This window comes from Chiloscyllium plagiosum, chromosome 12, assembly GCF_004010195.1.
Source record: "Chiloscyllium plagiosum isolate BGI_BamShark_2017 chromosome 12, ASM401019v2, whole genome shotgun sequence".
Lineage (NCBI taxonomy): Eukaryota > Metazoa > Chordata > Chondrichthyes > Orectolobiformes > Hemiscylliidae > Chiloscyllium > Chiloscyllium plagiosum.
The window spans coordinates 16,105,071-16,132,111 of NC_057721.1; the positions used below are offsets into that span (position 1 = coordinate 16,105,071).

At 42.7% G+C, this 27,041-nt stretch overlaps 1 protein-coding gene across 1 annotated transcript in view; it reads left to right on the plus strand.

Moving 5' to 3' along the window:
- The window catches only part of LOC122555008 (proteolipid protein DM gamma), a 193,851-nt gene that overhangs the window by 82,614 nt on the left and 84,196 nt on the right, over nt 1-27,041 (plus strand). The window lies entirely within an intron of this gene.

Below are 27,041 nucleotides of genomic sequence, written 5' to 3' on the forward strand. Positions count from 1 at the left end.
TTCGGTCAGTCAGTCAATCCTCTTTCTATGCTAGTTCCTTGCCACTAACATCATGTGCTTTTATCTTATTTAGAACCTCCTATGCAGCACCTTCTCAAAGCCATTCTGGAGATCCACACGTTCTCCTTTATCTAACTTGCTCATTATCTCATCAAAGAATTCCAACAGATTTGTTAGGGATGACATCCCATTGATGAAGCTGTGCTGACTCTGCCTATTTACCATGCACTTCTAAGTACCCTGCAACGTCATCCCAACTTCCTAACATCCCGCCTGTGGGCGGCACGGTGGCACAGTGGTTAGCACTGCTGCCTCGCAGCGCCAGAGACCCGGGTTCATTGATGAAGCTGTGCTGACTCTGCCTATTTACCATGCACTTCTAAGTACCCTGCAACGTCATCCTTAATAATGGACTCTAAAGTCTTACCAATGACCAACGTTAGACCAACCAGCCTATAGTTTCCTGTCTTCTGCCTCCCTTCCGTCTCAAACTGCAGTTTTACATTAGCCTATTTCCAGTCCTCTGGGACATCCCTGACTCCAGTTACTCATGAAAGATCACCACCAATGCCTCTACAATCTCATCAGCTACCTGTTTCAGACATCTGGAGTGTATCCTATCTAATCCAGGTGATTTATCCACCTTCAGACCTTGTAAGCTTTCAGCACCTTCTCCTTATCAATGGCCACTACACTCATCTCTGTCCCCCTGACTCTCATGAAGTTCTGGTCTGCTGCTGGTATCTTCCATTAAGAAAATGGCTAATGAGATTTGAGGCACATCCAGAAGCAAAGGACTGCCCCTGGTGAACATGGATACCCATGATCAACAGTGCAAGCTGTTTACCGGCTTCATTTGTTTTGCTATCTTTACTGAAATCAAGTGGGCAAAAATATAAGTTTGAACCAACTCTGCATGTTCAGTCATGTGCAGCCTTAGTTATTGTATTTCCAGTGGGTTCTGTTTGCCATTCCTGTCGTTTTCCAAATCTGCTGATTTCAACGAAGGTGATGTGGAAAGGTGCAGATTGGAAGTCAAATTAATAGATTGCTATCATTTGACTTTTTTGCATGGCTTGCATTGGTTAGTTACAGTGTGTCTTCAGTGCGGTCTAAGGAACACATAAATAACTGCTATCTTAGGTATGAGTGATTTTAAAAAATGTGAGCAACAAGAGTATTTATAAAGAATAAAATCCTTCCATAAGCATGTGAGGGGACATGGAAGTCACAAGATCCATACGTAACATGAGATTCTCAAAAGCACAGTCTTTCTCAGTGATTTTGTTTTCATTCTCATGGAAAAAGATGTTTGTTCATGAATGTTGAATTAATTCCATTTCAGACTCCACTGTCCCTATGCTCTACTCTCTGACCTCTCCTATTCTCCACCTCCAAAGACTTCGGCTCATCCCAAAGATTTGCTTCCCTACTGGGCAGATCTTTGCAGCTTTCACTCTCTTGATGCCTCCAGTTTAAAACCCTATTGTTCAAACCCCTTTTAGTAGTTCCCTCTTCCTACCTCCAACCTCTTTAACTCTATACAACCCTTTCTTGTTATCGCTGTTCCTCTAATGGTAGGTTCCTTTTCATTCCCCTCCATTCACTCAGCATTGATGGCCAAGACTAGAGACAAATAAACTGCAGATGCTGGAATCCGAGGCAGACCTGAAGAAGGGTTACACCCGAAACATTGACTTCTCCACCTCCTGATGCTGCCTGTGTTCTCCCAGCCTTCTGCTTGTCTGCTAAGGCTAGTTTGCCATCATGTTTTGGAATTCCTTGCCTAAACCGCTCTAATCTTTTGTGCCCCTCTTTAAAATGCTTTTCTTTGCAAAAATGCTTTTGCTACTTGCTATAATAGCTGCTTCTTTGATTGGGCATCAATTAAGGCCTACTTTCTACATGAACGGCTCAACACCCATGTATCCTGCTGTTGCTGATATTGAAAGATTAAATGTAACATGACAAAAGGTTATTTTTAAGAATTATAAAAGAGAAAAATAATGTGTGTGTCCATTCACCAGTGATATGGGCACCATAGGGCGCAAGTTTAAAACAATCACATAAGGCATGAAAACGGAGGTTGGAAAAACAAAATCTTTGATGGTTAGAATGTGGAATTCTAGGCCTCAACTCTTTGTGGAATCAAACCACTGATCCTTTTGAAATTACTGCATTTAGATTAGATTAGATTACAGTGTGGAAACAGGCCCTTCGGCCCAACAAGTCCACATCGACCCGCCGAAGCGAAACCCACCCATACCCCTACATTTACCCCTTACCTAACACTACGGGCAATTTAGTATGGCCAATTCACCGAACCTGCACATCTTTTGGACTGTGGGAGGAAACCGGAGCACCCGGAGGAAACCCACGCAGACACGGGGAGAACGTGCAAACTCCACACAGTCAGTCGCCTGAGTCGGGAATTGAACCCGGGTCTCTGGCGTTGCGAGGCAGCAGTGCTAACCACTGTGCCACCGTGCCGCCCACAGTAGTCTCTTTGCAAAGGTTTGGAGATCCCAGTGTTGGACTGGGGTGTACTAAGTTAAAAATCACACAACACCAGATTATAGTCCAACAGGTTTAATGGGAATGGGATTCTGCAGAAACGGAAGACACTGGCATTAACTTGTGAAATTTGGTTTCTTTCTGTGTTGTGCCATGCATAATTTTTGTTTATCAAATGCGCAGTTAGATACCGTACAAGAACATCACTGGTATGTGTCATTGAGTCTTGCAGCTTTTGTAAAGAAAATCTTTTTGTCAGATAAAATTGTAATGTTCTCATTTAATGTGCATAAACAAAAGAAAAATGGAATTATATAAGTTTTTTTTATGAAAGCTGTTTATTCCTTTGAATTGAAAATGTAGGCGACTGGAGATAAATGGAACACATTCTTTAAAGCACATATTACTGGTCTACACCCTGAATTAACAGCAAAGTGCTTCTGAGCTCAGCGTTGTATGGAGCAGTAGTTATCACTGCTTTAAGTAAAAGAATGTCATAGATTAGCTGTAGAGAAAGAAGATTTGATGATGAGATAAACCTCTGTACATCTGCTTTGTCTGCCTCAGGAATTACGGCTCCTAATCACATTTTCAGAGAGATTTACCTCTTGGGGAAAAACGCAATGTTCACACATGTCTGAATTGTATCTTATTATTGTAACGCTTGTGCTACATATTTAATGTTACAAGACTCGTTTTTGCAGAACACTTTTCAAGTTCCTCAGGTATCTCACAAGTGCTGTACTGTGGAAGTGTTTAAAAGATAACACAATTACTGTTTTAATCTGGAAAATTTGGGAGCCAATTTTGTGTGGAGCAAGGGCCTCATCCAGCAATGTAAGAATGAGCAGGTCGTCTGTTCTTAAATGATATTGATTGAAGGACACAAACATTGCCCAAGATCCGAGGGAAAAACTTTGCTATTCTTACTTGAAAGAATGTCACATCATCTCCTAGATCCAACCTAAGACTACACAACTACAAACTGTAGTTCAATGCCTCATCCTAATTACAGCATACCCCACAGCGGTCGCACTGCACAGGAAAACAGCCAGGACAATGTGATTGAATGCCTGGAGTGGGACTTGAACCCTGGACCTCCTGAGACAGAGATAAGAGTGCTAGCAACTGAGCTACAGTTAAAATCATTGTACTCACAAGTCGTAGGATGGTTATAGCTCAAAAGGAAGCTGTTTGGTTCACTTTGCCTGTTGGGTTATGTATGAGAGTCAGTCTGAGGTCAATGTCTGCAAAAGCGATCTCTCACTTTCTTTGTTTTAATATACAGCAGTATTGTGAAGCTTTGATGTTTTTTAAACCAAAAGACGTAAGAACAGAAGTCGGATATTCAGCCCATCGAGTCCCCTCCACCATTTACTGAGACCATGGCTGATCTGATCATCCACCACTCCACTTTGCTGCCTTTTCTTCATTACCCCTAATTCCCTTACTGATTTAGAAATCTATCTCAGCCTTGAACATACCTAATAACCCAGCCTCTGCAATAAAAAATTCCATAGATATCCTACCACTTGAGAGAAGAAATTCTTCTTCATTTTTGTCTTTAGTGTGCAACCCCCTATTCTGAGATGATACCCTTTGGTTCTAGACTTTCTGACAAGGGGAAACAGCCTTTTTTCATCTAGCCTGTCAAGTCCATTATTGAATCCTTTTATGTTTCAATAAGATCATCTCATTTTTCTAAACTCCAGTGAGCACGGTCCCAACAGACTCAGTATCACCTCATAAGAAAATCTCTCCACAGCTTGTATTAACCTCCAAAGCCAGTACATTTTTCCTTGGTTAAGGGGCCCAAAGTTGTTCACTGCATCACAGTGGCCTGACTAGTGTCTTGATTTGATTGAGCAAAATGTCCCTATTTTATACTCCTTTCTCTTTGAAATAAAGGCAAACATTCCATTCGCTTTCCCAATTACCCGCTGAACTTAAATGCTAACCTTCTGTGATTAAGCATGAGGACTCCCAGATATCTGTGGGCTGTAACTTTCTGCTGTCTTTCTCCTTTTAAAGAATGTTCAGCTGTTCTAATCTTTCTGCTAAAGTGCACAACCTCACATTTCCCACATGAATTTTTTTGTAGAGTCATAGAGATGTACAGCATGGAAACAGACCCTTCAGTCCAACCCATCCATGCCAACCAGACATCCCTCATCTGACAAGTTTTTGCCAGTCTGCAGACTCTGTCATTTTCACTGTTTGCATTATCATCTATCTTAATATCATCTATGAACTTGGTTATTGTGCATCCATTTTCCTCATCCAAGACATTAATACATTACAACAATTTCTGGTCGCTGCACTGATCCCTGTGACACTCCACTAGTTATAAGTTGTTGTTCTGAAAATATCCCCTTTATGCCAACTCTGTTTTATTTTTTAGTTAGCCAATCCTATCTTCATGCCAACATATGACCTCCACCCCTGTGGACTTTTATTCAGTTAAGTAGCCAAATGTAAGGTATCTTATCAAACACTATCTGGAAATCCAAATATATTATATTCATATTTTTCTCTTTATCTATCCTTCTTGTTACCTTTTCAAAGAGTTTTAGTACATTTGTCAGGCATGAGTTCACCTTAGTGAAGCCATACTGACTCTGCTCGGTTTTTAAACATATCTAAATGCTCTGCTGTTACATCCCTTATAATAGATTCTAACGTTTCCCTCCATCAGATGCTAAGCTTGCTGACCTATATCTATCTGTTTTTTGTCTTTTTCCCTCTTTAAATAGGGTGTCACATTTGCCAGTTTTCTAATCATCTTTTCAGTTGACTTTTCCCGAGTCCAACAAATTTTGAAAGAATACTGCCAGTGCATCCATATCTCTGTAGCTACTTGTAATATCTTAGGGTGCATCCCAACAGTAGTGTCTTCTACTTTTGAAGGTTGATGCAAAGCATACATTCTATTCCTCTGCCTTTTTCTTTTACTGCATTATTATTAGTCCGCAGTCTTGCTCCCTAAGGAGCCAATGTTCACTGTACCTTTTTAAATATATAAAGAAGCGTTTGCTGTCTGCCTTGATATTACTTGCAAGTCTACCCTCAAAGTTGATCTTCTTCCTCTTATTATTTGATCAACTTTTGTTTTTTAATGTACTTTTCCAACCTTCTAACTTGTCATTAATCTTTGCCATATTGCATGTTTTACTTTCAACTTGATGTTATTCATCATTTCCCTGGTTAGCCACATTTTACTTAGCCCCTTCCAAGAATCCAACTTTTCCTGGGACATACCTTTGCTCTGAGCCATGAGCTATTTTCTTAAACATCTGCTGTTATTCGTCAACCATCCTTGCTGCTAGACTCCTTTCGTAGCTCTACCCTCATTCCTTTTTGAGTTGAGTGCAATTGTTTCAGACCCAAGTTTCTCCCCCTCAAATTGGATGTCATGGTCACTGTGTCGTAGCACATATTTTACTGTAATCATCCATGAAAATTGCCTCATCACACATCACAGGAACAAAACCGCCTGATCTCCCATTGGATCCACAAAGTATTGTTCAAGAAACTGTCCTGAATGCACTCTGTACCTTCATCCTCATGGCTAGCTCCGCAAATGTGACTATCCTAATCTGCATGAAGATTTAAAGTCATTGGTGATTAATGTTTCATTCTCTCATGTTTCTCCTTATTTATTCACTATCCTGCTGCATAACTACTGCTGGGGGTGGGGGGTGTGGCGTTGCTATAGACTACTTATAACAGGTTTGTCTTCCCCTTGTTATTTCTTTCTTATAACAATATAGGTTTGACATCTTCGAATCCAAGATCATTTCTTACAATTGTATTCATTCCATCTCAAACTACAAAGCTACCCACCATCCTTTTCTTCCCGCCTGTCTTTTCACAAAACAATATACTTTGAATGTTAGTTCCCAGCTCCTTGTAACCATGTCTCCATAATGGTTATAAGATCATACCTGTTAACCTGTAATTGTGTTGTTAATTCATTCTGCTTATTCCAAGTACTACATACGTTCAATCGAGCCATTATTTTTTCCTTTTCTACACCTTTTCCCCCCATTAGCCCTTTTACTACATTTGTATACTCTGTACCTTCCTGTTTCACTGAGTAACATTATCCCAATAGCTGCAGTATAATGCTGCTGAGTCCTCTTGCTTCCTGCCCTTACATTTCCCTCTCCTAAACCCTCTCTTGCCCCTCCTACCCCTGTAAATAGTTTGAAGGTCTAAATTATTCAGTTCACCAGGATATTGGTCCCAGTGGATTGGCTCCTTTCTACCCCAGTACTGGCGCTAATTCCCTTCAAACTGAAAGCCATTCCAACTGCACCATCTTTGGGTCGTCATTTCAACCCGTGATTTTATTTGCCCTCTGCCAGTTTGCACACAGCTCAGGCAGTAATCCAGTGATCTTTATGTTGTATGTTATGCTATGTAACTTGGCTCCTAACTGTTCAAATCTGCCAGCTGGACTGTTTTTCTTGTCTTATCAATGGCTGTTGATGGTTTACGATAACAACAGCATGCCTCCTGTTCTACTTCAGGTGCACCTCCAGCCTTGAAGAGATGTCCTTAACCCTGGTGCCATGTAGACATTGCAACCTTTGGGACACTGTAGAGAACAGTATCTATCCCTCCTAATTATACTGCCCTCTACCATACCCATTTTCCTATTTCCTTCCCCCACTGAAATGGGCTCCCTTTACTTAGGTGTCCTGGTCAGTTTGCTCATTCTCCCTGCAATCTCCACTCTCATTTACAAGATTCTCATGTGGCTGTTGGATATTTGCAGGGGCTGAGGCTCCTCTATTGCCCCCTCACCTGTAGTCACATCCTGTCCTGTCCCTGTTAACAGATTAAATGTGAATTACCTGGTCAAAGGTGACTTGCCCCTTCCCTGATGTAGCGCAATGTCTGCAGCCTGGACTCCAGCTCCTTGACCCCGATCTGAACTTCTTTTGCCATTTATGCATTTATAAAATTCAAGGCTTTGGGCCTAGTGCGGGGAAGTGAGACGAATGGAGGCAGCAGTATATTTTTGGTTGTAAGGACATGATGGGCTGAAGGGCCTCTTCTGTACAATATGATTTTATAAATGACTAACAGGCACCTATTCTTAGATTAGATTACAGTGTGGAAACAGGCCCTTCGGCCCAACAAGTCCACACCGACCCGCCAAAGCGCAACCCACCCATACCCCTACATTTACCCCTTACCTAACACTACGGGCAATTTAGTATGGCCAATTCACCTGACCTGCACATTTTTGGACTGTGGGAGGAAACCGGAGCACCCGGAGGAAACCCACGCAGACACGGGGAGAATGTGCAAACTCCACACAGTCAGTCACCTGAGGCGGGAATTGAACCCGGGTTCTCTGGCGCTGTGAGGCAGCAGTGCTAACCACTGTGCCACCGTGCCGCCCTATTCTTATAGGAGAGCTCTTCTGTTTCCCTCCCTTCCTGTTCTGGTTTTGAGGCCCATTGTAGTAACCTGACAACCAATGCTAATTAACACGGCACTGACTACTGAATCAGACCTGGGACAAGGCTGTTCAGCCCTATGTTGGATGAGCCTGTATTTTAAACTGAGATGGTCCAACCCGTCCATGCCGACCAGATATTCCCAACCCAATCTAGTCCCACCTGCCAGCACCCAGCCCATATCCCTCCAAACCCTTCCTATTCATGTACACATCCAAATGCTTTTTAAATATTGCAATTGTACCAGCCTCCACCACTTCCTCTGGCAGCTCATTCCATACACATACCACCCTCTGTGTGTATGTGTAGGGAATGCTGGATGACTTGAGAAATTGAGGCTCTGGTCAAGAAGAAAAGGAGACATCTGGTATATATAGACAGCTGAGATCGGGTGAATCCCTAGAAAAGTTTTAGAGCAGTAGTAATATACTTAAGAGGGAAATCAGGAGGGCCAAAATGGTATGTTGGATAGCTTAGGCAAATAGCATTAAGGAGAATCCAAAGAGAAATTAAGGGCAAAAGAGTAACTAAAGAGAGAATAGGGCCATTTAAAGATCAGCGTGGCTGTTTTTGTGTGGAACCACAGGAGATGGGTGAAGTACTAAATGACTCTTTTGCATCAGTAATTACTGTGGGGAAAGAACTTGGAAGCCAGGGAACTTTGGGAATTAAATATTGAAGTTTTTGAAAAAGTGTGTATTACCGAAGAGGAGGTGCTGGAAGTCTTAAAATGCATAAAGGTAATGAGACTTGATCAGATGTTTCCCAGAACATTGTCTGAAGCTAGGAAAGAGATTACTGTGCCCTTTGTTGAGATATTTGTACCATCAACTGCCTCAGGTGAGGTGACGGAAGACTGGAGGCTGGCTAATGTGATGCCATTGTTTAGGAAAGGCTGGAGAACTATAGACGGGTGAGCTTTACGTTAGTGGTGGGTAACATGTTGGAGGGAATTCTGAGGGATAGAACTTACATGCAATTGGAAAGGTAAGGACTGCTTAGGGATAGTCAGCATGGCTTTGTGTGGGAAATTGTATCTCACTAACTTGATTGAGTTTTTTGAAGAAGTGACAAAGCAGATTGATGGAGGCAGCGTGGTAGATGTTGTCTATATGGACTTCAGCAAAATGTTTGACGAGGTTCCACATGGTAGATTGGTTATAGCGTTAGAGCACATGGGATCCGGGGACCAACTGGATAAAAAATTGACTTGAAGGCAGGAGACACAGGGTGGTGGTTTTATGGACTGGAGGCATGTGGCCAGTGGTGTGCCACAAGGATCAGTGCTGGGCCCACTGCGTTTTGTTATTTATATATATAAATGATTTGGATGTGGATACAGGAGGTATGGTTAACAAGTTTGCAGATTACATCAAAATAGGTGGTGTGGTGAAAGTGAAAACGATTACCTCAGAGTAGAACAGGACCTTGATCAGATGGGCCAATGGGCCAAGAAGTGGCAGATGGAGCTTAATTTAGATAAATGTGAGATGTGCCTTTTGGTAAGGCAAGTCAGGGCAGGAGAAAGTGAGGTCTGCAGATGCTGGAGATCAAAGTTGAAACTTTATTGCTGGAACAGCACAGCAGGTCAGGCAGCATCCAGGGAACAGGAGATTCGACGTTTTGGGCACAGGCCCTTCTTCAGGGCCTGTGCCCGAAACGTCGAATCTCTTGTTCCCTGGATGCTGCCTGACCTGCTGTGCTGTTCCAGCAATAAAGTTTCAAGTCAGGGCAGGATTCATACACTTAATAGTAGAGCCATGGGAGTGTTGATAAACATTTAGAGACCTAGGGGTACAGGTGCTTAGTTTCTTGAAAGTAAAGTTGCAGGCAGACAGGGTGGTGACAAAGGCATTTGGTATACTTGCTTTCATTGGTCATAACATTGAGTATAGGAGTTGGAACGTCATGTTGTGGCTGTGCAGGAATACTGCATGCAATTCTGGTCATCCTTCTGTTGGAAGAATGTTGATAAACTTGAGAGGATGCAGAAAATGTTTACAAGGATGTTACCAGGATTGGAGCGTATGAGTATAGTGAGAGGCTGAATAGGCTGGGGCTTTTTGTTCCTGGGGTATTGGAGGCTGAGGGGTGACCATGAAGGGCATGGATAGATTGAATAGCCGAGGTCTTTTTCCTAGGGTGGGGGAACCCAAAACTTGAGGGCATAGGTTTAAGGTGAGAGGGGAAAGGTTTAAAAAGGACCCAAGGGGTAACATTTTCACGCAGAAGGTGGTGTGTGTATGGATCAAGCTGCCAGAGGAAGTGGTGGAGGCCTGTACAATTACAACATTTAAAAGGCATCTGGATGGGTATATGAATAGGAAGGGTTTAGGGGCATATGGGCCAAATGCTGGAAAATGGAACGAGGTCAGATTGGGATGTCTGGTCGGCATGGACACGTTGGACTGAAGGATCTGTTTGGATGCTGTATGACTCAATAAGACTCAAGAACATCTGAATTTATCAAAATCGAAATAACTTGAGAAGGAAGATGATATGGTATTGAACAATAGTTGACTTCATTACAATTTGAAGAGCCTGGTTGTGCTGTAATAGGCTTCTAGATAAAGAATAAACAGTGGCAGTGACATTTAAATAAGCAAAGCATTAAAAAAAAAAGCTGGAACTGCCCAGGCCAAAAGTATTAAAAAGAGAAATGTATGTTTATGTTTGTGAATGTGTTTCCTCTTCTGGATTCAAATGGAAATACTTTAATATGCTTGACCAAGAAACTCAAAGTTGTGAATCAGCAATGAATTTGCACTTGAGTTGAATATTTTTCCCCCTAGCTCATTTCTTTGATTACAGCTTGCCACAAATTCTGTGAAAGAAATGGTCTCCTAAGAACTGAACCCTGTGACTATGTATTCTGCTGTATGTTCTGTTAGACTGGGCATCACATGAATTACTGATAGGAGTGAGGGATGCCCATGACCATGTTATAGATTGGAGTGGTGCTGAATCAGCACAGCAGGTCGGGCAGCATCCGAGGAGCAGGAAAAACGATGTTTAGGGCAAAAGCCCTTCATCAGGAATGACCATGTTATACCAAATGGTGAAAATAGAGCATACAGTTTGAACCATAAATTTCCTCAGTAAGCAATACGGAAGTGGAATGATTTCCAAGTAGTACATGAATCAAATCCATACCAATTACCAAGTGTGTTGCCTATACAAAACTTCTGAATGCTTGGTTTCTACCATTTGAGCATCAAGTTCTTGTGGACACACAGTCAATGACGACCTCCGACCATTTTTTCTTCACCTCCTGTGGTGCAGATCATGAGGCTGAGCACTGTTTCTGGATTACAAGGTCAGATTTTCCTTTCAATGTCAAACACATTTTTCACAGTATTTCAGGGAGTGCGGGTAATTCTGTTTCTACATCTCAAAGGACAATTACTTGGTGTTCCTCACCTCAACTCCTGAGGTTCGAAAATGTACTCTTCCTAGTCCGCTGGCAGGCTGGAGATAATTCTGGCTTGTGATATTGGATCACTTGGCTTCTGTGTATATCTCTCAACTGAGCTGGAGACATGTGGCTCAGGGAACGGCAGGTGTGGATGAGCAAATACAAGCTAAGGGTGGGAACCAGGGCTTCAGTCTTGTGGACCAGTTTCCCAGAAAGGGCCAGCTGAGGTTGTCCCAGCTCCCTGCAGATGAATGAATGGCCATGCTCTCAACATTGGCACATGACCAAGATGCTCTCAGCTACGTCAGCCACCTCCTGTAATAGGTTTTGCTGCTATGTGGCGTGGGGCGCTGTGTTGTCCCTATGGGCTCTGAAGATCACAGCAACAATGATCCTCCTCGTCCCTGTCTCCTTTGGCATCCCCTCCACATCGGCAGCCCATTGTTACATCCTTGAGTTCACAGGAACCCTCCCTCTGCAACAATGCAGTTTGTCCAGTTCACAATGGATCCTGACAGCCACCAATAAAGTACCAAGAGTAAAACTTGCCACCAACTTTACAGCTCCATGAATACTTCACTTTCTTTCATCCCAGGAGAAACCAGCCCACAATAGGTCAGCAAGCCCCAGGATGAGTGGTGGGCTGCCCAGCATTTGGCTCTCCACCCCTTATGAAGAGATGATCCCCACCCTGACTGGCATGTGCAGGTGACTGGCCACCACTAAGACCCTGGGACTGGTATCAGAGGGTAGCCCCACTGACTGAAGACTAGCTCCCTTGGCAGGATTGAAGCTGGCTGATAACCATGATGAGTTTCCTGGCTTTGTGTCTGGGCGATAAAGCAGCACTGTGAGCCTGATAACTCTGCAAAAAGGCAGCAAGTGGTTCCCAATGTTCCCTGGACTTCTCACACAATTCTGCCACACTTCCGGCCATAGCCTGTATCATGTAATATACCAGCCGATGTTTCAGGATTTGACCTTTCACTCAAACTGCTTAATTGGTTGCCCTTTTGCTAGATAACTTGGGAAACATATAGTGACAATAATATGACCTTTTTCCTTGTTGAACTTTACCAAATTTTGGTCTGTGTGTAAGCATTTGGGTTTATGGACAACTGTGTCTTCAATGCATGTGAAAACCCTGAATTATAAAAACAAATTTATCAGTGACCAAACACTCCATAATCCTTTGTCTTGCTGGGAGGCAGCAACCATCTGCTTTCCATTTGTTGTCTTGTTTACTTTCATAGGTTGAATCTGGACTTGGATTGAGACCAGAGCTTTCAATGTTGTTCAGATTGAGTTTATAGTTCACATTGTGGTGAGTGAGGCCATTACACAGTGCAGTGATGTGCTGTGAGCCAATCGTTGTACTGAATCTGGTGGAGAATGAAGGGATCTTCCAAAACTCTGGAAGGCGAGGAAAGCATTCCCACAGCAAAATCTAGAATGGCTTCAGAACAGCGTGATTTATTTCTTGTTTTTTTTTCCATTTGGCACATCACTAGTTAATTAATCTGCCTTCCCCCTGCGGATGAAGATAGAATTTATATCATTTAACACAGCAGCTTTGTTTTACGATTAAAAGACCCACTGCCTGCTTTAGATCTACACAATACCCTCATGCTTTAAGGCAATTGCATGTATTCCAAACCCACACAATCTTGGAACAATTAGGCAAGATGCTAAAAATGTCTCTACTTTTGAAATGACTCACATGCCGTGCAGTAAGGCTGGATGAAGATTTGGTACATATCATTGCACTCCATTAAAAATCCTAACAATGGCCATCACTGCATTCTGTGTCTAAATGATCTCATGGCCTTGGTATAATAATGCAGAAAGAAATCTTTAAGGCGTGTGGAACTTCCAGACTGAGAGATTTGGCAAACATTCTTTCCAATTTCCCTCCTTCCCTAAGTTGCATTGTAAATTTGAACTGTAAATCCTCATCAAAGCCCTGTAAATTAGAAGCCTAGCAAGACAAGGGACTACTATAATTGGTGATTTGCTTCTTCCTTTTCTGTGACCTGCCAATGCCCCCAAAATCTCAATCCAGACTCATTGCTGTCACACATTCACTTCCCCTCATGTAGTTACTGATAGGTATAACTACTTCTTTGGAAAGTCTGTGTGCTGTAATCTTGCTGCTCGTTCCAGGGCTCAGAGCAGAAATGAAGGTCTACCCCCAGCATCACCCTGGTCACTACAGGCCCTTAGGCCCCTGATCCCTTTAACCAAGGGGCAGTCACACCACTTAGGATTTGATCTGTGTTGAGGTACAGGAGAGTGTGACTGCATTTGAGGCAGGTAAAGGGACTCCAAGAGTAGGAGCTCAGGAGCCTTTGCGATGGTCCGATGAGTTTGAAAATCTTTCGGCTTGTCTGGATGAGAGTGAGTACTGCGAGGTGGATGAGCTGACTGATATTGGCGCCATGGTACAGGAGCCTATTTAAGAGAAGCAACATTGCAGTAATAGGGACCAGTATACCAAGAGGGTTGTACTGGTCTCTGCAGCAGAAAGTGTATGTGCTACCTGTCCTGTGCCAGGCTTTAGAATACCAGGTCTGGGTGATGAACTTTCTGGTAATAACGAACTCTCAAGGGTGTTTAGAGGATGAAGGGTGGACTGAGAGGCCTGGATAGAGTGGATGTGGAGAAGATATTTCCACTAATAGGAGAGACTAGGACCCAAGGGCATAGCTTCAGAGTGAAGGGATGACCCTTTAGAACTGAGATGATGGGAAGTTTCTTCAGCCAGCGGGTGGTTAATCTGTGGAGGCCAAGTCATTGAGTGTATTTAAGGCAGAGGTAGATAGATTCTTGATTAGTCAGGAGATCAAGGGTTAGATGAGAGAAGGAAGGAGAATGGGATTGAGAAACATGTCAGCAATGATTGAATGGCAGAGCAGCCTTGATAGGTCAATAGGGCCAATTCAGCTCCTGTATCTTATGTTTTAATAATACTGGGCAAAGTGTGATCTGGAACAATAGGACAGCTTCTCCCTGAACCGTGGTGTTCTTGCCAATTGCATGACTGGAAAAGTAGAGAGGATTTGAAATGGGGGGACAAAGGGATCAAATTTGAGAAGATGCACTAAATGAAGCAGTAGAGTCCAGTCCAGATATTAATATGGGAAATGATAAACATACTAAGAAAGGAAAGGATGAATGGTATGAATCTAAGAGTCAATCAACAGTTAAGTCTGGAATTTACAAAGAGCGTAAAAAGGTAGAATGGAACCAGAATATTTTTAATACAAATATCTCTGAGGTTTGAGGTAACTCTAGAATCTGCCATGATCTCACTGAATAGTGAAGCAAGCTCAAGCAGCTGAGTGGCCTAATACTTTTTATTTGTACAGTTGTAATGCTTTCTTTATATCTCTGACATAATTTTTGGCAGTGCAAGTGGTACATTTGTCAAAAGGAACTCTTCCCTTTGGTTTCAGAGCTTCTTTAATGCTCCAGTGTTCTGGACATGGCTTTGAACTGGCCAAGGTGAAAAATGTGGCGCTGAAAAAGCCCAGCAGATCAGACAGCATTCAAGGAGCAGGAGAGTCAATGTTTCGGGCCTAAGCCCTTCATCAGAACTGGCAAAGTCTGCTTTGTTAAGGATTTGGGAAGTTGGAATGTCACTTTCAGCTGAAACATTAGGGTGTTGTTCACAATTTTGACAAGTTGGTGTTTCACTTGGTGTTTTCCTGGAATCTGGGTTATTCCACATGATAAATCAAAACCAGCAAGGAATGTCTTGTTTATATCCATAAATCTTTATGGCTTAGCTTTAGGAGATTTTTTAAGGCAAGTTTACTTAACAGGGAAGCCATGTTGACTAGCTGAAGACCTTGCTTCCTATCCACTTCCCTTTGTTCAGTTCAGAGGCTGAACTCCAGTTTGATTGGGCAACTTGCAAGTGTAAACTTCATTGTGAACATATCTCAAGTAAATTAGAAAGCACTTCTCCGAAAAAACCAGGAAGGATATCAATGTTGAGCAGAGCGACAATGCCAGCACTTTCAGACCGTTTGCAAACAAATGTTCGGGCCTCCCGAAAATGGGTCAACACAGACAAGGTTGGTGTGGTGCATCAGCACCAGAGATGGAGGAGGTTGGGCTATGTGACCTATTTCCATGAAAATGGCCTTTGTGTGGAAAACATAACTGTTTAGTCAGCAGTGTATGACTCCTAAGCCAGCACTGCAGGGTTTCAGTGTTGATTTTGTTTTAGGATTGGCAGTTTGAACGAATCAGATAGCTTTGACCAGATGGAAAATTTGAGCTCCGTTGGATTTGTACAATCATAACGGATGAAGTACATGAGTTCGATTTCACTGCTCAATAAAACCCAAAATGACGTATATCTGCAGCTTGTACAAATGAAGGCATGTAGCAAGCTGGAGTAAATGCACCGAGTCAACACATTACTTCATTCCAGGTCTCAACTCCACTCAAGGTTCAAGTGATGTTAAAGGTATCACTTACATCTGATTCAATTCCCGGATGCAAAGATTAAATTGTGCTTGCAAAATCAATTTACGAAGTAATTTCTGAAACCTACTCACTTGGACAGTGTGTTAATCCAGTGTAGCAATAATGGAATTTTGTCAGCAGGCTTACTAAGCAGTAGTCCAGGGTGTGGATTTTCCCCAAGTTCCCCTCCTTAGTGTGGGAAATAGTACACCAGCATTAAATCTATAGGATTGTGTTACTGCTCAGTGAATTAAAATTATGGTAATAAGTTAACTAGATGTTTAAAGAAAAACTTGTGTCAAGGAAGTTTCTTAAGGGAAAGTTGGGCAATGAGGGGAAAGGACATGAAAGTGGATGTGCGGAATTCGGATCAGTCATGAACCCATTGAATGACGGAGCGGGTTCAAGCGGCTGAACAGCCTACTCCTGTTTCTGTTTCTTGTGGTCTTACATAGAACATAGAAGAATACAGCGCAGTACAGGCTCTTTGGCCCTCGATGTTGCGCCGATCCAAGCCCACCTAACCTACACTAGCCCACTATCCTCCATATGCCTATCCAATGCCCGCTTAAATGCCCATAAAGAGGGAGAGTCCACCACTGCTACTGGCAGGGCATTCCATGAACTCACGACTCGCTGAGTAAAGAACCTATCCCTAACATCTGTCCTATACCTACCCCCCCTTAATTTAAAGCTATGCCCCCTCGTAATAGCTGACTCCATACGTGGAAAAAGGTTCTCACGGTCAACCCTATCTAAACCCCTAATCATCTTGTACACCTCTATCAAGTCACCCCTAAACCTTCTTTTCTCCAATGAAAACAACCCCAAGTGCCTCAGCCTTTCCTCATACGATCTTCCTACCATACCAGGCAACATCCTGGTAAACCTCCTCTGCACCCGTTCCAGTGCCTCCACATCCTTCCTATAGTATGGCGACCAAAACTGCACACAATACTCCAGATGCGGCGGCACCAGAGTCTTATACAACTGCAACATGACCTCAGGACTCCGGAACTCAATTCCTCTACCAATAAAAGCCAGTACGCCATATGCCTTCTTCACCGCACTATTTACCTGGGTGGCAACTTTCAAAGATCTGTGTACATGGACACCGAGATCCCTCTGCTCATCCACACTACCAAGTATCCGACCATTAGCCCAGTACCCCATCTTTTTGTTACTCTTATTTCCACTCATAACGTTGACTCTCTGTTCACCTGGGCAAAAGTGAGGACTGCAGATGTTGGAGATCAGAGTCAAGGTTAGAGTGGTGCTGGAAAAGCACAGCAGGTCAGGCAGCATCTGAGGAGCAGGAAAATTGATGTTTCAGGCAGGAGATGATGTTGATTTTCCTGCTCCTTGGATGCTGCCTGACCTGCTGTGCTTTTCCAGCACCACTCTAATCCTTATCTCTGTTCACCTGCCCTACTAAAGTGAAGCATGTGCTGTTTTAACCTTACTCCTTCTATGTAGCTTTTTAACATCCAACACAATGCACAATGAACAAGTGCCTTATTCTCTTTCATGATATCAAGTTGTTCCAAAGTGCTTCACAGCCACTTACTTCCCAAGTCAAGTCACTGTTGCAATGCATCCAGATACAGCATAAGATGAAAAGCCACTAGTATCTACTAACTCCATTTTATCTGTTTTAATAAGTATTGGCCTGGAGAGGTCCATTGCTCGTAGGTAAAGAACATTGTGAGATCATTTTTGTTCACCTAAGAGGGCAGCCAGGGCTTTAGTTCAGCATCTGAGGACCAATACATCTGCCAATGTAGCAATCCATTAGACTGTGCTAGGATTTCAGCCTAAATTATGTGATTAAAACTCTAGAGGAAGATTTGAAACATGAACCATCAAATTCAAAGGTATGAATACTACCACTGAGCATTGAAAGTATAGCAAAAAGTCCTACAACTTCTAGTTCTGTCACTAAGGCCCTGACTTGACCAAGAGCATGAAGTGTTCCTGACCTAAATGGACTAGAAAGTAAAAGTACAGGCCAACCAATATATGTCTTCAGTAAACATCTCTGATAATTGCACCTTACATTCTGCCAGTTTTTTGTTTTGTGACTTCCTGCCATGATTTGCAAGTGCAGTATGTAATTACAAACAGTTTCTTTATTTTGTGGCTCAGGATAAGACCTGGATTGAAGGATGTGAGCGTGGCATTTGCAGGGACACTGCACACTCTTTCAGTCTTCCTTGGTCTCAGGGAGATGCTAGTAGACTGGAGAATTGCAGATATTAGGCCCTTGCTCAACAAGGTTGCAAGGATAAGCCCATCGATCACAGATCGGTCAGCTTAGCTTCAGTGGCGAGGAAGCTCCGAGAAGCAATTATTTGAGGTAAAATTAGTAATGCTGTTTGGGAAGAGCCAGTATAGATTTCTGAAGGGCAGATTATGCTTGACTAACTTGCTGGAGTTACTTTTTGAAGTAGTAGTAGAAAGTTGTTGATGAGAGTAATGTTGTTGATGTGGTGTGCATGGACTTCCTATATGCATTTGATGCAAGGTCACACATCAGACTTGTGAGCAAGGTTATAGCTCGGGGAATGGAAGAGACATTCACAACGTAGATACAGAATTTGGGCGGCACGGTGGCACAGTGGTTAGCACTGCTGCCTCACAGCGCCAGAGACCCGGGTTCAATTCCAGCCTCAGGCGACTGACTGTGTGGAGTTTGCACGTTCTCCCCGTGTCTGCGTGGGTTTCCTCCGGGTGCTCCGGTTTCCTCCCACAGTCCAAAGATGTGCAGGGTCAGGTGAATTGGCCATACTAAATTGCCCGTAGTGTTAGGTAAGGGGTAAATGTAGGGGTATGGGTGGGTTTCGCTTCGGCGGGTCGGTGTGGACTTGTTGGGCCGAAGGGCCTGTTTCCACACTGTAATCTAATCTAAAAAAGAATCCACTGAGTGTTAGGAAACAGCACAGTGGTCAATAGATAGGTTTCAGGATAGAGGAAGATTTGTAGTGGAGTTCCACAAGGGTCAGTATTGGGACCCTTGTTTTTCCAGAGGTATATTAACGATTGGTGTTGGGAACAGTTTCAAAGTTTGTGGATGATACAAAAGTTGGAAGTATCGTAAATTTTGTAGACTCAAGTATTGAACTCTAAGTTGATGGTGTGGGTGGATAAGTGGTAGATGAAGTTCAATACGGAGAGGTGTGAGGTGATACATTCTGGTAGAAGGAACATAGGCAGACAATAGAACATAGTGGGTACAATTTTAAAGAAGGGTGTTGTGCCTGGGAAAATATTACTCAGATCATTGAAGGTGACGGGCTTATAGTGCAGTTAATGAAGCATTGCATGTCATAGGCTTTATTGACCCTTTATTAGTAGGGAGTAGAATACAAAAGCAAAGAGGTGATACTGAGCTTGTATAAGACACTTGTTAGACCTCAGTTGGAGTATTGTGTACAGTTCTAGGTGCCATGCAAGTGCATTGGAGTGGGTGCAGGAGAGATCTACAAGAAATACTTCCAGGGATGAGAAGCTTCATTAGGAGGATAGAATGGAAAAGTTGGGTCTGTTCTCTTTGGAGAGAAGGCAAAGAGATGATCTGACAGATGTTTTCAAAATCATGACTTGACTGGATCGAAAAGATAGGGAGAAACTGTTTCTATTTGTAGAAGGTCGAGAACAAGAGAGCGTAGATTTAAATTTATTTGCAATTACTTGCAAAAACAATGTGAGGAAAACCTTTTTTTATAATAAGGAGTTCAGGCCTGGAATGCACTGCCTGGAGGTCTAGGAGAGGAAGAGTCGATTGAGATATTCAAGATGGCATTGGATGATTATTTGGATGGAAACAATATGTATGAGTATGAGGAAAAGACAGGAGAATGGCACTAATGCTTGTTGGAGAGCCAGTACAGACATGATAGGCCAAAAGGCCTCCTGCTGCACCATTCTGTAGCCTGTGTTAACTTTATCCAAACCTTGTGGTCCTTAAACAATTGAAATAAAGCACTTCTTTCCATTTGGATGAATTAGATTCAGATTCTGTTCCGAAAGTTGGAGGGACATATAAGCATGCCATCTAATTGCCTATATGTATGTGTCCAGTGTATTTTGGGGAGTGTAAGTGCAATCTGGATACCTGAGATGCAGCTGTCCAAACCACAAAAATCAAAATCCATTATCACGCTTTCAAATGGATCAGCAAATAATTTTAGCCATGCCAATAATGTCTGCATTGTGGCACGGTGGCTCAGTGGTTAGCACTACTGCCTCACGGCACCAGGGGCCTGGATTCAATTCCAGCCTTGGATGACTGTCTGTGTAGAGATTGCACATTCTCCTCATGTCTGCATGGGTTTCCTCTTGGTGCTCTGGTTTCCTTTCACAGTCCAAAGATGTGCAAGTTAGGTGGATTGGCCATGCTGAATTGCACATATTGTCCAGGGATGTGTAGGCTGGGTGGATTAACCATGGGTGGTGCAGGGTTGCAGGGATAGGGTGGGATGTTCTTCAGAGGGTCTGTGTGGAGTTGGTGGGCTGAATTGCCTGTTTCCACATTGTAGGGATTCTATGATTCTTTGAATCAGTGTTACCAAATGTTCCTCACCTTCAAGTTGGGTCACCCATTTTATGTCTGTTCTGCCCTTATCATAAAATAATGGAAAAGGGGGTTTGCTGTGCAGCTTGTTAAGCTTTTATTCAGCTCATAATTCCTTCATCTATTTTGCATTCTCCTCCAAAGAGAACAGTGTGAAGATATGAAAATAACAAATTAACTGCATTGTCTATCTCTCTAGCTGCATTGCCAGTTCATTTTCTGCCTGCACTGTGTGCATAACACCTTTCCTGCTTGGTGGGAGAAAAATTAATGTTTGCAATGAACTAACACTCTATTATGCTTGGGATTCCAGCCTACAACCCTACCATGTGTTTCTTGCAAATCTTGTACTACAAATGAAAGGACTTTAAGATATTGCTCATGATGGTTATTGAGTCAGGTTAGCCTCAGCAAAAAGGCCAGGGCTTAATTTGCTGCAGTGGCAGTACAACATCATTGATCCTATTGATTATATTATATATAGCTGCTGCATTATGATCCTTTGGCACAATGTCTCTAAGCCAGGCATTTCAGGTTTGAAACCCTACTCTAAGTCAAGATTTCTGAAAACTTGTGTCACAAGCTGAAATTTTGGGTTTGTAAGCTGCCCTGGGTCTGCAACTGAGGATTGACAACTGGAGGTCATTGTAAATCCTAGAGTCTTCTCCTTAATCTCTCCAGTCAGCCGTGGCCTAGACAGCTCCAGCAAGGTATACTGGAGCACCAGCTACAGCTTCTGGGTTGACATCCAACATAGTATTGTGATTCAAAGTGTATGGGCTCAGGGAGTCCATAAAATCCTCCACTGTTCAGGGTAAGCTTTTTATGGACTGGTATAAAATAATGGAAAAGGGGGTTTGCTGTGCAGCTTGTTAAGCTTTTATTCAGCTCATAATTCCTTCATCTATTTTGCATTCTCCTCCAAAGAGAACAGTGTGAAGATATGAAAATAACAAATTAACTGCATTGTCTATCTCTCTAGCTGCATTGCCAGTCAACTATTTGCAACTGTAGGGAATCATTATGTTCCTTTCTTGAGATATGCCTATATTTAGGATGCTCAGTGCCAATTAGAATTGGGTTGCAAATTTTGTCAAGTCTGCGGTCAAATGCATGTGGAGGTGGAGCTACATTTAAGGATGAGAAATCAAACATATCATAAAGATAATTGCATGGTTCTTATCCAGACTCACCCAGAGACCCATCTATGTTATTCTTTATGAAGATGTAATGACCTAGAGGATAATTGAAGTAAAATTGCTCCAAATTGAACTATGAAGAGGAAAGCTTGGAAATAATTTTGGATCTGAAGATCTTTATTTAGAAAGTATAAACATTGTGCCAAGGATGGCTTAAATTGGATTGCTTTAAGATGATGTTGAAATTGATACTGTTTTGAACCCTTCCCCCCTCCCACCAGCCCCAACCCCCTCCTATTTATCTCTCCAACCCCGAGTCTCCCGGCCTCATTCCTGATGAAGGGCTTTTACCCGAGACGTTGATTTTTCTGCTTCTCGGATGCTGCCTGACCGGCTGTGCTTTTCCAGCACCCCATTCTCATCTCTAATCTCCAGCATCCGCAGTCATCACTTTTCTGAAATGAAATGTTCCTTGCAGCTTCTAACTATGACATTAGCAAAAATGAAATACTGGCCATAAAGAAATTGCAAATATGCTACACTAAAATAACACCAAAACACAGAGAGCCTTTTAGGAAGTTATCCCTTCAGAATAATATTTTGTTGCTAATAAGTGGTCTGTGCAGCATCGTTCTGGACCAAGTGAGAATTATTCATATCCTGTCTGCTACGATACAATATTCACAGCCAATCCATTTTGTTATGTTTTCAATTTACATGTTAGTGTTGGCTTATAAATTGAAAAAAAGTTGTGAATTCCACTGTAATATACAATATTTGGCAAGTTGTTGTGTTATCAGTGGTAATAATTCTCTTGCCGCAGCTAATTAAGGAATAACTGTGCTGTAGGATCGAATATGTTCCATTTCAGTCTATAGAGTCAGAATTTATCTTCTAAAATTAATCAAATGTCAGACATTATATTTTAGCTTTTTGTTATCTCAGCTAAAACTCATGGGTGTGAATTTTCACATTGGCAAGTGATTTTTCCACCAAGTGCAATTCATGATAGCCAGTCCACTATGACCCATGTTGACATTTCTCTCTTCAATTTCAGTAATTATGTAACAGCCCTCTCATGTAACTGCTCATATCATGGTGCCCTGCAGCAGGAGAGGCAAATGTGCTTGGCATTGGGATGTGGGATGTGGGTGCTACTGATGCCATGTTAACACCCTGCTATGCATCACATTGAAGCAAAGAAGTGATCCTCTCTTTGCTGTGCTTCAGTGATATTCCCAAGAGAATGGCCCAGAAAGGCAAATGAGCTTCCCACTTTGCAGAGAGGCCCCTCCATCGGGTTGATGGAGAGGAAAGCCATCCTTTTTCCTGTTGACTGGCAAAGAGGAAAGGCTACCAGACCCAGTTAACTTGGACTAAGATAGCAGCCCAGGTCAGTGCAATGTCCTGGGTGAAACGCAATGCACAACAGAACAGGATGAAGGGAAAAGCACTGCAGGTCAGGCAGCATCCGAGGAGCAGGAGAAACGACACTTTGGGCAAAAGCCCTTCATCAGGAATAAGGCTGGGAGCCTCTGGGATGGAGAGATAAAGGAGAGGAGTTTGGGGTTGGTGGGAGGTGGGGGTGGAGGTAGCTGAGAGTGCAATAGGTGGATGGAGGTGAGGTGATGGTGATAGGTCAGAGGGGAGGGTGGACTGTGTAGGTGGGAAGGAAGATGGATAGGTCATGAGGGCAGTGCTGAGCTGTAAGGTTGGAACAGTGATAAGTTGGGGGATGGGGGGAAATGAGGAAACTGATCTACATTGACGCCATGGGGTTGGAGGGTCCCAAGGCAGAATATGAGGCATTCTTCCTCCAATGTGGATTTCACCAATTTCCTCATTTCCCCTCCCCCTAACTTACCCCAGTTCCAACCTTCCAGCTCAGCCCTGTTCCCATGACCTGTCCCACTTGTCCATCCTCCTACCCACCTACATGCTCCACCCTCCCCTCTGACCTATCACCTTTACCCCCACCTCCATCTACCTATTGCACTCTCAGCTACCTTTCCCTCTCCCACCAGCCCCACCCCCTCCCATTTATCTCTCCACCCCCGAGGCTCCCAGCTTCATTCCTGATGAAGGGCTTTTACCCGAAACATTGATTTTCCTGTTTCTCGGATGCTGCCTGACCGGCTGTGCTTTTTCAGCACCACACTCTCAACTCTAACCTCCAGCATCTGCAGTCCTCACTTTTGTCTAGAACAGGATAAAGGTTGGTGATCTTTTGCACTCTGCAAGGGTAAACACCACCATCTTCTCTCTGTTATTCACACCAACGTGAATACACTTGTAACAATACTGTAACTTCACATGCCTCCATGTCTCTCACAAAGGCTCATGGGCTGCTGTTATGATCCCAGCAGATGTTAACACTGGACAAGTCCGAGCCAGATAAAAACCTGCTTCAGAACTTTTTGTTGTGGTTTTAATGATGCAGTCTCTCAGGGAATCATAAGCACACAGTCGTGTGGAACTTACTGAACAATAAAAGCAGAAGTTTAGTTAAAAAAAGGAACAAAGATGAAAGAGAATATTCCAAACTATCTACTTAAAATAACAACACAAAGATCTTAAACACACACAAACTGTATAATCCCACTGAATGAAAAGGAGCAAGCAGCAGTTGTCAAAACACCACTCCATCTGCATTACCCAAGACATTAATTGTATAATACTTAATACACCAGTGTCCCCCTATCTAACACTGCAGTAGGTTTAAGTCATTTGTTAAACTGGAACTGTGATAGCATCTTCCTGGAGATGTCGACGTTTCGGGTGTAACCCTTCTTCAGGACTGGGGGTGGGTGTAAAAGGACACCCACCTTCAGTCCTGAAGAAGGATTAAACCTGAAATGTTGATTCTGCACCTCCTGATGCTGCCTGCTTCTGTGTTATTCCAGCCTTCTGCTTGTCTATTTTGGATTCCAGCCTCTGCAGAATTTTTTTGCCTCTATCCAGGGTGTTTAAGAAGGCATTTAACACACTTGCCTTATTTGCTCAGACCTTTGAGGATAGGATTTGGAATGTCACTTTGAAGTTCTACAGGACATTGGTGAGGCCACCTTTGGAGTACTGTGTACAGTTTTGTTTGCCCTGTTACAGGAAGGAGATTATTATATTGGAGAAGGTTCAGGAAAGATTTACCAGAACGCTGCTGGGTTGGAGCGTTTGTGTTATAAGGATGGGCTGGACATGCTGACACTTCTTTCACTAGATTGTAGGAAGTTGAGGGGTGACCTTATAGAGCTTTATAAAATTATGACAGGCACAGATAAGGTAAATAGCAAGGGACCTTTCACTAGGATGGAGGAGTTCAAAACTAGGAGGCATAGTTCTAAGGTGAGAGGAGAAAGATTTCAAAGGGACCTGAGGGGCAACTTTTTCACACATCGGGTGGTTAATATGTGGAATGAACTGCAAGAGGAAGTGGTACAGGTAGGTACAGTTGCAACGTTTAAAAGACATTTGGATAGGTACGTGAATAGGAAAGGTCTGGAGGGCTAAATGCAGGAATGTGGGGCTAGTTTAGTTGGTTGGTACGAATGAGTTTGACCGAAGAGTTTCCATGCTGCATGATTCTAGTATTCATTTAAAGCCCAAAAGGAAAATTGAAAATATATTTATCGCTGTTGGCAGTATGATTTTTCCATTCCCACTGTGTTTTCCCATCTGTCTCACTCATCCACACTGCTCAAGGAAGTGGAAAATTCTATCCGCCATTAATGAAAGGAATCATCTATAAGATGGGTAAGTGTGTCTGCTATGGCCTGGAGATTGTCATTGTAGGCGGTAATGGTTTCTCCACCCTGAGAGTTGATCATCTTGTTCACTGCGAGTCCCTGCTTACCTCGTGGGACCTATGCTACGCACAACAACATCAAGCGGACCTGTGTAAACAGGACATGTGGCCAGAGCAGTTTGAGAGTAGTTGAGACAGCCATGTTTAATTGAGGAATTCAGTCATTTTGGAGGGTTTGAAATTGAAAAGAAGGTGGTATTGGATTTGCTGACTGTATGTATAGTTAGTTAATTAGGCACCAGAACAAAATTCATCCAAAGGTACTATGGAGAATGAGGGTGGAAATTGTCAAAGACATTGACCACAATTTTGTCTCATTTATCTTAGACCTAGGAAGATGGCAGCAGAGTACAAGGGAATTTTAGATCTTACATCCTAATCTATTAATCCCACCGCAATACCACACACTAAATATTACACCCGAGTTTGAGAACTTATAGAGAAATTAAAATTGGAAGGAATGCACAACTAATCCAATATTTTCCATTATTGTCCAAATCAAAAATTACTCTTTTACGCCTGACACTGACGTAGAATTCAGTGTTAATGCTATTCTCTCTTTCCACATGTAAATTGGTTGAGAATGTTATAATAAGGAACATTAAGTTCACAGTCTTGCCTCAAATGAATCCATTTTTTCTATAAGACCATAAAACTATAACATATAAGATATAAGACCATTCAGCCCAATTGAGTCTGCTCCTCCATTTGATCATGGCTTTCAAAATGCCTTGGGCCAATGAGATTTTGCCAACTGTCATGCATTTCCTCTTTCTGGTGCTGAGGGATGCACTGAAATATCTCAACTCACTTCGTCTCCTGTGGCATCAGCAACAGAATGTGAGATTGTCATGCTCCCTATTTTCTAAGATAAATATCTTTAGCAGTGCAAGCCACGTCAGGCTGGATGTTGGCTGGAGTTCTGTTTCCAATATTTTGTGAGGTTTTGAAGTTGCAATTTATACACTGTGTTTATCAGACCATGCATCTGCCAAGTTCCAGTTTTAAAGCCTTATAATCTTCAAATGGGCTGTTGGACTAATGATAACCATGAGTGTGCGTTGCTAGCATTCACCTAGCCGACTGGAAGACTTTGTAATTAAGCAGAAATCACAGAAGTATAGAAGCGAAATTACTGGAGTTGACATCATAAGGAATGCAGGAAGAGGAAAAAGCTGAATAGCCTTCAAATTTGTCCTGTCATTTAGTTATACCATGACTGATCTCTGTTTACCTACCTTAGCTGGGTGACCCTTAAACCTAATTTTGTTAATCTTAGTTTTGAACATTTTGAATTGTCTTACCCTCAACAGCTTTTTGGAGTAAGTTACAGATTTCCACAACCATTTGTGCTTGTTTAATCGAACACAGCAGTTTCCACTATTTGTGCACAAATTGGAAGAAGGCTCTTTGTGGCTGGTGCTGTGACCTGTTTGAAAAGCTGTCAGAGGTGTCTGGCATAGAAATCACTGGGCATAGACCAGAGGCAAGAAAATTTCTCAGTTTTGTTTCTCCCATCACTGAGATTTGTAGCAAGGTAGAATCAGTGGTAGCCATTTGCTGTATCTGTTTATCCAGTGACTTAACCTTTGACACTCCGTGCTGTGTCCATTGGTGATGCTGATAGAAGCCAATTAATTAAAGCCTGATG